This window comes from Euprymna scolopes, chromosome 39 (assembly GCF_053919585.1).
Source record: "Euprymna scolopes isolate OS-2025 chromosome 39, ASM5391958v1, whole genome shotgun sequence".
Taxonomy (NCBI): Eukaryota; Metazoa; Mollusca; class Cephalopoda; order Sepiida; family Sepiolidae; genus Euprymna; species Euprymna scolopes.
Window position 1 is genome coordinate 21705375 of NC_136520.1, and position 13347 is coordinate 21718721.

A 13347-nucleotide genomic window follows, 5' to 3' on the forward strand; every position below is an offset into this window, starting at 1 on the left:
AAACCCTTCCCAATAATTTTGCTGATGAGGAAAGTTTTTTTTTTTAAAAATACTATATGTAAAAATTATTTTCCGTGGCTTAATGTCTACCACAATAAAAACATTGTTTTCCGAAACGATCGTACAAATTATTGACTTTGTTGTTCCTTCTTGTGAAACGGATTTTTAATTTAATTCTAACTTGAATTTTAAATTATCAATCACATTACTGAATATACGTGTATATATATATGTGTGCGTATATATATATATGTACATATATGTATATATACATATATGTATATATGTATATATATATGCATATATAGACGCATATAGGTGTGTATATATGTGTGGATATATACGTGAGTATATATAGACGTGTGTGTATATGTGTGTATATATATATATGTATATGTGTATATATATATATGTGTGTGTGTATATATATCTATGTATATACATGTGTGTGTGTGTGTGTGTGCATATATATGGCTGTATAATTATGTGTATATATATGTGTATATATATAAATTGTGTATATATAGATATATACATGTATATACATATGCTGTGTATACATGAGTTTATATATATATATATATATACTAGCATTTCAGCCCGGCGTTGCCCGGATGTTTGGAGGTGTATGCTGAGCAAAAAAAAAAAGAGTAAATTTTTTTTTTTAATTTGACCCCTATTATGGCCCCTTAAATTTTATAGTTTCGGGCTCAAATCACTTTATTACGTTAGATCCAGGTTCAAGGAACCTATATCTAAAATTTCAAGTGTCTAGACCCAAAATTGTCGGAGGAGTTTGGTAGAGTGCTTAAAGGTCAAATCGTTGAAATTTGACCCCTTAACAGCCAAATTTCACATCGATTTTCCCAAATCTCAGTACCCGGTATTTCAAATTCCGAGTCTATAGACTAAAAATTGACAGAGTTATTGCGTAGGGAAATGTACACAGACAGACAGACAGACAGACAGACAGACACATTCACTTTTATAGATATATAGATATATATATATATATAGATATATGCATATATATGTCCATATATATGTATATATGTGTGTATACATGTATATATGTGTATGCAGATATATTTATTGTTGTGGGGTACAAACCATCTCTATTTGAGTACTAAATGGAATCAACCAATCCTATGAATAACACTGGTTTCAAAGAGTAAATGGAGACATTCATACATGTTTAACCGCATGTTGTGAATTCTTGCCCGCCACTTTTCTGCTTTCCTATCTGTTTCGGCAGCATACAAATTTGTAAAAGTTCTATTGACTACCCACTTGACCACTTCTTTGTGTGCTATTTAAGCGTTTTTCTTGTTTGGTTATAAGGACCGACCCCTTCTTTGGGTGAGTGGTCCCTTAAGCATTGTTTTTGTTTTTGTGCCCCTATTGGGCTTGTTGTTTTTATTAACTGTTGTTTTCTATTTATTTCAGATAGTCCAATGTCTGGACCCAACTTAAGCAGCCAGCAGGGCTAGGGGAAACGACGTTCCTTTTTAGGCGAAGGTCCTCCTGAGTTCCAAATCGGCGGGTTGGGAAGGGGCACTGGGCCAACACTTGGGGGGGCAGGCCTCTGCTTCTTCACCATGGGGGACGCCCCTGGTGTAGGGATTAGTATGGGGGGGGCACCACACCCGCAGGTACCCCAGGGATCGGTTCGAGGGGTGCCACATCCAGTGGCACTACAGTGTCTAACTCAGGGGGTACCATACCTGGTGGTGCCCCAGTGTCTGTTCGTGGGGGTGCCAGGCCAAAAGGCACCCCAAAGTCTGTCGGCCAACCTAGTTCGAAATCGGTCCCAGGGGTCGCTACCTCCAGTAGTTCGAGCTTGGGGGCTGCCGCCCAGAAAGGCGCCTCTTGTTCCAGTCTTGTGGAGCTCACAGTGGTGGAGGGAACCCTTGCAGAGTCCGCTGAGCCCTTTACTATGCCGTTCTCATTGGAGGAACAGAGGAGAACTTTAATACGCGGCCGACCAGGACTTTGTCGAGTCGGGAAAAGCAACTGGAAGCATGGATGCAGTATGTCAAGGAGTCTCCCGACCTAGATGCCGAGTACTGGCGGGAAGCCAGGAGGAAGCGGAGATGGCCAGTAAAGCCCTGGTGGGTCGCTGGTGAGGAATCACCAACGCCACCACTGACAGAATCTCAGTCAGAGACCAGCAGTCCCCAGAAGTCAGCTGTCGAAGGTCTCCGAAAGACCAAGTCTCTGGAAGTTATAGTAGTAGAAGTGTGCTCCCTGGGGGAACGTGGATTAACCTAGAAAGTGCCGGCTAGTGCGGAGGAATGGCCAGCCCTCACAGCCAGCGACTCCCAAATACTGGCAGCGCAGAGACCACCATCAGCCGGGACCAGCACAGTGAAGGAGCCAGAGAAGTCACCAGTGACCTGGGGCCTCAAGGAAGGGCCGAAGAAAACTCCTGAGTACTACTGGGAGGTCTTTAAGAATAAATTCCAGGACTATGTGGAGGGTAATATCCTAAAAGTAATTCCCGGAAAAATGGAAGAGATAACAGAGTGGTCGTGTCCCTGGTGACCCTGGAGGTAAAAGGAAAGGGCCTGACTGGGGTACCGAAGGATATAATGTTGGAGGTACTGGGCGACCTGAAGATCCCGGCCCAGTACATCGTGAGGCACAGCTATGCAATGTGGGAAGCCGAGAAGGTAGGAAAAAGTGACCTCACATGGAAAACTCTGCGTCTCAAATCAGAGTATAAATCAAAAAGGTGGACAATGGTAACTGTGCTGGGAGTCCTATGTTTCATTGGGAAGGATCAGCTAAGAGCTGCGTTTTCTCAATACGGAGAAGTAGAGGGGGTGAACCCGGTGAGTGGCCCCAGGAACATCTTGACTGGGGATTTCAAAATCCAGATGCGCATCGACCGTAAGGGGTTCCAAGAAATCCCCGCCTAACTTATTTGTGAGAGCTGGCAGATGTCAGTCATCGTAGAGGGTAGAAGGCTACACTGCTGGCACTGCCAGAAGCCCGGACATATGTCCCGATTCTGTCCACTCAAGAAGGGGCCAGAGCCGAAAAAGGAAGACAAGCCTGCGGAATGGGTAGAAGTGGAAGAGGAGGAAGCAAAGATGGCGAAGAGAGGAGTGAGGTCGCAACTTGGAGCAAGGTCGCTTCCAAGAAAGGGAGAAAGCAGGAACCTATGGCCCCTCCAACACTAGCAAGAGGGACAGTGGCGGCGACCAAAAAAAAATTGCGGGTGAGTGCCTCAGAATCTGAGGGAGAAGAGAAAGATGAAAAGACAAAGCAGGTGGGGAAGAAAGAGTAGAAAACAGGCCCCGATGGAAATAACCATAGACCAAGATGCTGAGCCTCTAACATCAATCCCCCATGAAGAGATTCAGCCTACCCCTACCCTATTCAACACCCCAGAGCAGAATGAGGAAGCTCCAATCACTAAAATGGTAGTAGAAGTAGCAGAGGACAAAAGAGACCAAGAAAAGGTGGCCCCCAGAATGGAAAGAACCAGGAAGTATCCGTTCTTACCGGAGGAGCGTCTTTGTGAGGTAGATGGTGACTAAGTGAGCAGTGACCTCAATGTACAGCAGAGGAAATTCCTTAAATGCCTCGAAAGCCTCGCAAAAGTTGATGAGAAACAGGTAGCTGATCCGAGGAACTTCCCTGACGCCCTGAGCCTCATAACGTTCGTAAGGTTAAGTAGGGGAGGACGTGCCAAGCCTTTGTGGAGGATATTGGAGGCTGGAAAAACGTTTCCGGGCTTCAGGCTCATGAACGGGGAGCACCCATCTCTGGCGCAAATCGCCCAAAAATGTAAAGGGAGGGTCCCTATTTATGTTCACCCCTCTTTTTATAGGGCACTAAAAGTGACATTCCCCTTGGATGTCGGGCCTGGCATGAGACGGATGGCTTACGTCCGACCTGCTCACGGACAGTCTCGGTCAGACCTTTGACGGACTTACTCCCAAAAACTTCAGACCCATCCGTGACGAATACAACTAGTTAGGGAATAATGGCCACAGGCTTGAACCTAGCTAGTTTTAATGCGAGGGGCATGAGGTCCTGAAGCAAGGCTGCTCGCATGCTGAGGGATCTCGTGGCCCTTTAGGTAGACATAGCTGCATTGCAGGAGACCCACTTTGTTGGGGCCAGGGATTGCTGTGTGCTCGTAAACGACTTTGACGTTTATCCAGCATATGGCAATCTCTGGTCAGTGTTGCTGTTACAAGCAGTGGGTTCCGGATCGTGGCAGTTTATGCAACTAACGTTTGCAGCAAGAGGGTTTCCTTTTTTTGGCAGGTGGAGGTGTTTCTCTTTTCGGGTCCGGAGCGGGTAGTGTTAATGGGGGAGTGGAATGCCATCCTGAACCCCAAAATAGATAAGGTCGGGGGGGGGGGATAGAGGGTCGGAGAGGTGTGAAAGCAGCCTGTCTGACCTGATAGCCTCATGCGATCTTGTCGACAGATTCCGTCTGGATCACCCGGGGAGGGAGATGTGGACGTGGCAAAATCATATGACCTCCCGTCCTACTTGGATAGGATGTCAGCTATAAGAGGCGACATAGATTTCTTATCTTGTCCCACGTTCCACTGGCTAGGTTATTTGGACCACAAACTAGTTATGGCCCGTTTGAAGTTAGGTAATAGGCCTAGGTTGGCTGGCTACTGGAAGTTGAACGTCTCCTTGTTGGAGTTGGAAGACTTCAGGCAGCAGCTGACAACACTAATTCAGTGGGAGTTAGTGGGGGCGGTTATTGGGAGTAGCTGGTTGGTTAAACTTAGGGCTACCATTAGGCATTTTTGCGTCCAATATAGCCAATGCCTCGCGTTAACTAGGGCTTGGACCAAAAGAGGATAGGCTGACCCAGGCGCTAGTTAAGGGGGACCTGGATCACTTGGCTAGCAAGCAACACGCGGGTCACGTAGTTAGAGCTAGGTTAAAAAGAGTCTCCAATGAAGCTGTAAACATTGACACTGTTGAACGTGGGACCGCCCTAAGACGCGGCTCGCACAGGTATATTCGGGAGGTGAAAAACCTGGAAGAGCACACTCTCGTATTGGCATGGGAGATTTGCAACAGGTTTCGACAACATTTGGAGCTACCCAGACTCTGCAGCTAGGAGTTTGGCAGCTATTTAGCTAGCTCATCCCGCCTTACTGCAACCCGAGCAGCTAGCTGTAAGGGGATGGTTACAGAGCATGAGATCATTACTACGTTGAAGTAGGTTGGCTATAACAAATCTCCAGGGTTCCATGGTCTGCCCTACAGACAGTTCTTGAGGCTGTCGCCCATGTTTGTGCCCCTTCTGATGGGCGTGTTTAACCACTGGTTTGTGCAGGGCTCAATCCCTAGGCAGGTTACCAAAGGAGTGGTCACGCTTCTGAAGAAGGGAGAACAGCATTGATGGGGGGAATCTAGATGACTATAGGCTCATCACTCTGCTAAACACAGAGTTGAAGATTTTGTCCTGTGTTCTTGTAAACCGACTGCACGTCAGTGACTTGGTCGAGCCGGATCAGAACTATGCTGTGAAAGGTCGATCAATTCAAAACAACTTGCACTTGGTGCGCACGATCATAGAGGGTTTAGAAGCTGGCACGGAAGCCGCACTGATCAATTTAGATCCAAGTTGTTCGATAGGGTCGACCATGGTTTCTTGGAATCTGTTATAGAGCCCGCTGGCTTTGGTCTGGACTTTTGCAAGTGGGTCTCTGTTCTGTATCGTGATCCCATGGTAGTGCTCCAAGTAAATGGTAGGTCGTTGGAGTCTTTGGGGTCTCTCGGTCGGTGCACCAGGGTTGTCCACTGTCGCCTCTGTTATATGTCCTGGCATTGGAGCCCTTCCTTTGCAAATTAGGCGACGAGACCAGACCTGCATGGCATAGGTCTACTTGGCAGCAAATTTGCCAGGGTGTCCGCATATACTGATGATGTCACTGTTTTTGTTGTGCAACTAAACTCGCTTCCAGGTGCGTTCGGCTGGACAGATGGCCCAGTTAAGTGTGGTTCGGGCCTGGACTCCAGCTGGACAAGAATTGGTCGGAGGTACAGACAAAGGTCGAGTCGTCGGTAGAGTCTTGGATTCGGAGGAAATTGTCCTTGAAGGATTGTGTGGAGACATGTGCTACTTATGTGTTTCCACTGATTCTTTACCGCTTGTCTGTTCTTCCCCTGCCTGCAGACCACTGTAAGGCTTTAGAGCACCTCCTGTTTAAACTTCTGTGGAAGGGAGGACAGCCGTATGTCCGTAGACAGGTCTGTATGCAGAAACTTGGCGAGGGAGGGTTAGGAATGCCTGATCTGCAGAGTCATAAGCACTCCGAAAGATTGGCGTTCCTGAGTTGGACACTGTTAGAGGAAGCGCACTGGGTACCAGCCGTGGAGCAAGCTTTTTCACGGCTCATATCCGCCTCTGCCGCTGAAGGTTGCAGAAGACCGGCGGGGGAATCATGTTTCCTCACTGAATGCCAAGCTGCTTTTAGGGCATTGCCAGGGTCCAGGACCTTGTGTGGTCTAGGTGGAAGGCTATATAAGGATTTAGTGGTGGGAACCACAAACGATCCGCTGGTGGAGCGGCTGTACCTGTCGAGGGGGAGGGGAAGTTCTCTTGCTGTGGAGTTGGGCGCCAGCCAGTAGCCATATCAACAATTTAGAGTTTTCCATCACATGGAGGCTAGTCCGGGACGCGCTGCCATTTTTTGGCAGACTAGCCAGGGACTGCAGGGATAGAGAATATTATTATCCCCCTTGCCCACACTGCAATTATGAAGATGAGGAGACAAGAGAACACGCGTTCTTTCTTTGCAGCGGAGTCTGGAGTTTCTGGTGCCACTTGATTTAGTGTACGTCGTCGACAATGTGGACCCGCCGTTTACTAGGGAGAAATGGTCAGTGTTTCTAGCAGTCCTAGCCGTAGCTAGGTTAGTGACGTGGGTTTCACATCCGGGCATTGTCTATGAGGGGCAATCTGTTTCGGATCACGATCTGGGTGTTTATTTTAAGCATCAACTTAAAATAAAAATCAGATGTGGTTGGGAAAGATTGCACCGCATAGACTTTGATAGGAAATGGGTGCAAAACATGAGTTTGTGCATCCGACGAAGAGCTAGGTTCGAGTTCATTTTCTCGCCCTTGTAGTCATTGGTTGGATGGTGATGGAGTCCCTATTTTTTCGGAACCCAGCCCCTTGACGGACAAAAGTCCCTCGGGTAGAGAGTAGTTAGGCAGAGTAACCACCCAGAGTGGAAAACAAGTTTGTTATTAGGGCCTAGACTAGGGTAAGTATGAGTGTTGATCCTGTTCCCGACTCTTTATTTTTCATCAACACTAGGAGAGCTTCCAAAGATGCCCAGTCCACCTGTTTGTTTTGTCCCCAGTTTATTTTACCCCTTACGTATTATATCTTGGAATCCATCCCTGATGACCCCAACCCTACGTTATTTTTTGCTGCAATGCGGTCCCTTAGGTCTCCCACTCCCCCATTAGGGAAATACCTGCTTGTTTTACCCCTCTTTTGAAGATGGTGGGCGCTCCATTTGATGATTAGCGAATAGGTTGGGAAGGTCCCCTTACTAACACGCCCCCATAGGCATTTTGTTTAGTTGGGTACAATACATGTCAATACCAAAGGAAAATGACATGTGACCTATGCAAACGAGCAGGGCACAAGGCCTCATATTGCAGAGGAAAAATAGCAAAAAAGAGCTACATAAAAACTGCAAAAATGGACACTTCACCAACAGAGAATGTAAGGAAATATGTTACTGTGAGAATCAGAAATAAAGAAGTAAAACTGCAGCTCGATTCAGGGTCGGATTTATTAATTATAAATTTTCACATGTGGAAGCGAATAGGAAGCCCATGATGACAAAGATGAATAAAGTCGCAAGATTGGTAACTGGTGAAAAAATAAATTTTGAGGGTGAGCTAATTATTAATGTGTCACGAAAAAGAATGATAAAAAGCTAAAAGTTTTCGTTCTAAGGAACACAACGAATGTATTCAGGACTGATTGGACTCAGGAATCTGAATTATGGGACACTCCAATGAGTGATTTTTGTCACAAAGTCAAAAACCTAATGGCCGAAGCCGACAAACTCAAAAAGGATCTCAAAAAATCTTTCCCAAGTGTTTTCTCTGAAAAGCTTGGATGCTGCATAAAAATAAAGGCGAGATTAGAATTGCTGGACAAAGCAAAACCAATATTCAAAAAGCCACAAAACGTACTGTTTGCTTCAAGGGAAAAAAATGAAAAAGAATTGAAAAAACTAGTTAACACTGAGATTTTAACATCTATTAACTATAGTGAGTGCGCAGTCCCCACCGTATACATGAAAAAAAAATCTAAAGAGATTAGACTTTAAAACCGGATTGAATGCAGCACTCAAGGACCATCACTACCCGCTACCAAACTCAGACTAAATGTAGTACTTACCAACAAAACAAACGCCCACGTGTTTGTACCTTGTATAGGCATGCGCGACAACAAAACTTGGGTTTTTATAAGCGGAAGACTCGAGGTTGTCAGGAATCTACGGGCGCATGCGCAAGAGGAGGGATTGAGATAGTGGTATAAAAGGCAGGTCGAGTGAGAAGGTTGTTGTTGTTGTTGTCATTGGACGTTACAGTGACGCGTGCGTTAGCAGGTGATTAAGAGGCTGTTTTTTTGTTGTGTCAAGTCGCGCACCTCGGTGAAGATCATATAAGTCATGCACCTTGGTGAAGGTGAAGGTCATAAGCTATTTCGGCTATTTCGTTTTGTCTCTTTTCGTGGACAACTATGGCTGGGGCAAAGTTTGATTTAAAACTGATACCCGAATTCGACGGAACCACTTCTGTTGTCGACTGGGTCGAAAGGGTTGAGCTGAACGGCAAACTTTGTGAAGTAAAGGGGGTGCATACCGTGATTCCCCTGAGATTGGCTGGAGGCGCCCTAAGTGTATATCAGCAACTTAGTGCTGTGGAGAAGGCTGATGTTACCTGTATAAAAAATGCTTTATACAAGGCATTTGCCATGGTCCCAGCACAGCCTATGAAACATTTGCCTCTAGAAAGCTCATGCCAGGAGAAACCGTGGACGTCTTCTTCACGGAGCTGAAGAAACTTGCATTTCTATTTGGCAATGGAGTGTCAGAGCAAACACTGGCATATGCGTTTGTGACCGGTCTTCCCACCCATGTTAAGCAACTGTTGAGGGCTTCCACCAGCGTATCTGTAACGCCCATGGAACATTTGTTAGAACGCGCTCGAGCCATTATCAGAGATGAGGAGGACCTGAGTGAACCGGTTGTAATGATGGCGCAGGCAGCCAAGACTAATGCTGAGAAGAGTCCCAGTTTGAGACCCATGACCAATGGAAGATGTTTCTTCTGCGGCCAGCGAGGCCATTTCGCAAGAAGTTGTACTAACAAGGGGCGGGGGCGCTCGCGCTATTTCCAATGTGGTAGTTATGGACATTTATCCAAAAATTGTGCGGGAAATACATCAGGGGGCAGGACGTCAACGCCGCCCTGTTCCCCGGACAAGATTTAATTGAGGCGCAACCGACAATAAATGTGTACGTGGGCCAAGTGCCTTGTTCAGCTCTTCTCGATTCCGGGTGCTCACACACCATCATGAGTGCCAAGTTGTGTCGAAACTGGACAAAGCAGAACATCAAAGTAACCACAATAGGTGGCAATACGCAAGCTTGTTGTGGAGCCGGAACTATAAAAGTCCACACAGACTCTGGTGTGGCCGCAGACATTAATGTGCTGGTGATGCGAGGGGATTTGCTGGGATTCGATGTACTGTTGGGATATGATGCTATTAAGGCACTGGGGGGGAGTTGTTATCGGAAGATATGGGACTGTGCGATTTTTGGAAACCCCAGTGTGTGCTGCAGTTCACATTGATCGGCCTGATTTTAAGGTGGACTATGACCATCACCAAAAAGCATGGACTGCGTCATGGAAGTGGACAGAAGGGTGCCAACCGAACTCAAGAATAGCATTGCAGAGTACTCGATACCCGACAAGGCCCGTAATGAATACGAGAAGGAACTTGAGGCATGGATCCAGGATGGATGGCTGATTCCCTACCCCAACAAGCTGGGACCACCCAAGGGTCTGATTCCTTTAATGGCGGTAGTCCAGCATAACAAATCAAAAGTTCGTCCGGTGCTGGACTATCGTGAACTCAATAGATACATTGAGATGTACACTGCCGATGCTGACGTGTGCGCCAGCAAGCTGAGAGAATGGCGCCAGAAGGGCTCCAATGTGTCTATAGTAGACTTGCGGAAGGCTTATTTGCAGGTGCGAGTGGATTGTGGCCGTTCCAGACAGTGTGGTTTCCGGGTCAGAGATACTGCCTTACTCGACTTGGCTTTGGGCTGAATGTGGCACCGCAAATCATGAAGTGTTGTCCCAGGAAAAAACCACTGAGGACGCAACATCGGCCTATATTGACGATGTGTACGTCAATGAAGATATACAATCTGCGTCGCATGTCAGAGAAAAGTTAGCTCAATTCGGGTTGGAGTGTAAGGATCCTGAACATCTGAGGGATGGAGCACGGGTATTAGGATTGGACGTTTGCGGGAAAGACGGTACCTTACGATGGAGGCGTGGCAGTGAGATTCCAAACATCCCTGATGTTATTACGCGGCGGACTATTTTTTCCTTGTGTGGAAAACTTATTGGTCACTTACCAGCGTGTGGCTGGCTCCGAGCAGCTGTGGGCGTCATCAAACGCAGGGCAAGTTTAGTAACTACAGGTTGGGATGATGTATCTGATGATGCTCTTCTAACTCTGATGACGACAGAAACTCTAGAGAGAGTTAACAAGGAGGACCCTGCCCGAGGAGAATGGTGTGTCGATGGGGACACTGTGAATGTGTGGGTTGACGCTAGTTCTTTGGCATTGGGAGTGTTATTGGAGCAACGTGGAAACGTAATTGAAGACGCATGCTGGCTGCGACCCGTGAATGATGCTCAACACATCAACCTGGCGGAACTGGATGCTGTTGTGAAGGGTTTAAATCTGGCACTGCAATGGCAGTCAAAGAAGTTGCACTTGTACACCGATTCTCTCTGCGTCTACCACTGGGTGTCCGACACTCTTTTGGGATGAACGAGAGTCCGCACTAAGGCAGCCAGTGAGATGTTAATCCGGCGGAGGCTAAACACCCTGAATAGTCTGGTATCAGAGTATGACCTGTCGGTGAGTGTAACGCTCGTGGCATCACACTAATCGTGCAGACCAACTAACCCGTGTGCCTCACAAATGGTATGAAGCTGTGAAGAGAGGCGTGGAGTTTGCTGCTCGATCTTGCACAGTTGGCGCGATTAGCTCATGCCAAATACAAAGAATTCATGTGCAGAGTGGACATCCAGATATCAAAAGAACTCTGTATTTTGCGAGCATGTGGACCCGGCAGTGACAAGGGTGGATGTCAGGCAGATCATCAAGCACTGTGAGGCATGCCAGTCTATTGATCCTGCACCTGAGCAATGGCAGAAGGGGCGATTGGAGGTTGAGCATGTGTGGCAATGATTAGCAATGGATATTACCCATTACAGTGGTAAGCCCTTTCTAACCCTTATCGGCTGTGGACCCACTCGTTTTGTGGTGTGGCGGCAAATGACCAGGCAGGATTCAGCGAATGTTGTCCGCCAACTGTCATCTATCTTTTCTGAGTGAGGTGCACCGGAAGAGATATTGACGGACAACGATGCTGCTTTTTGTAGCTACCAAGTTCGGCAGTTGTTGAATGAGTGGGGTGTCCGACTACGACTACGATGTGCTCATGTGCCATCAGGGAATGGTATTGCTGAGAGGAGCCATCGCAGCATCAAGAGAATTGCTGCCAGAAAGCAATGCACCATTACGGAGGCGACATATTGGTATAACATCACACCAAAGGATGGGAAGACACTAACAACAGCACCGGCCAATGCCATACACACATACCGTGTTAGGATAAAGGGCATTGACACTGTCCAGCCAACTGACGAGGAGAGTCATGACAAATACAAGGTAGGGGATCCAGTTTGGGTTAGACCCCCTGGAAACCGGTGCACCACCAAGTTCAAGCGAGGACGAATATCTGGAGTGGTCAGCCAGCAGTCGGTCCTTGTTGATGGAACCCCACGCCATGTGCGCGATCTTCGCCCAGCTAGTGAAGTACATCCCACAACTACAGAGAGTGATGAATCATCAGATGATGAGCTGCTGATGAGTGAGGTTACCGAGCAAGAGAGTGGTAGTTGTAGTTCGTCTGATCAGGCAGGATCAGAACCAGAACCACACCCAGAACCAGAACCTGAATCCGAGATTGTAAATACCACCCTTCGCAGAAGCCAATGAATTAAGAGGCCACCCCCGGAGTGCACTATATGTGATCATCAGATCAGGGGGGAGTGTAGTACTTACCAACAAAACAAACGCCCACATGTTTGTACTTTGTATAGGCATGCGCGACAACAAAATTTGGGTTTTTATAAGCGGAAGTTTCGAGGTTGTCAGGAATCTACGGGCGCATGCACAAGAGGAGGGATTGAGATAGTGATATAAAAGGCAGGTCGAGTGAGAAGGTTGTTGTTGTTGTTGTTGTCATTGGACGTTACAGTGACGCGTGTGTTAGCAGGTGATTAAGAGGTTGTTTTTTTTGTGTGTCAAGTCGCGCACATCGGTGAAGATCATATAAGTTGTGCACCTCAGTGAAGGTGAAGGTCATACAAAATATTCGCTAAGTTAAATGGCGGAAAATATTTTTCCAAAATAGACTTAAGCGAGGCGTACCTACAAATACCAGTAGAGAAAGATAGCTCGAAACTTTTGTGTATCTCAACGCACAAAGGACTTTATAAATTCAATAGATTAGCATTTGGTATAAAAGTAGCACCTGCAATTTTCCAACAGGTAATTGATAAGCGGTTTGGATTTCGCAATAGGCTATCTGGACGATATTCTTATGTGTATTCAAAATGTTGAACAGCATAGAAATCATGTATTTCAAGTGTTTGACAGAATAAAAGAAGGAAGCAAAATGCGAATGTTTTTTTGAAAACGAAAAAATACCTCAGTCATATCATAGATATGGACGGGATGAAACCCGATCCAGACAGGTCTACAGCTATAAAAGACATGCCAGAACCTCATAATGTACATACAAAGAGGGGTGAAAGCAAGCAGGTCGTTCCCTAACGGGGAGTGGGAGACCTAAGGGACCGCATTGCAGCAAAAAATAACGTAGGGTTGGGGTCATCAGGGATGGATTCCAAGATATAATACGTAAGGGGTAAAATAAACTGGGGACAAAACAAACAGGTGGACTGGGCATCTTTGGAAGCTCTCCTAGTGTTGATGAAAAATAAAGAGTCG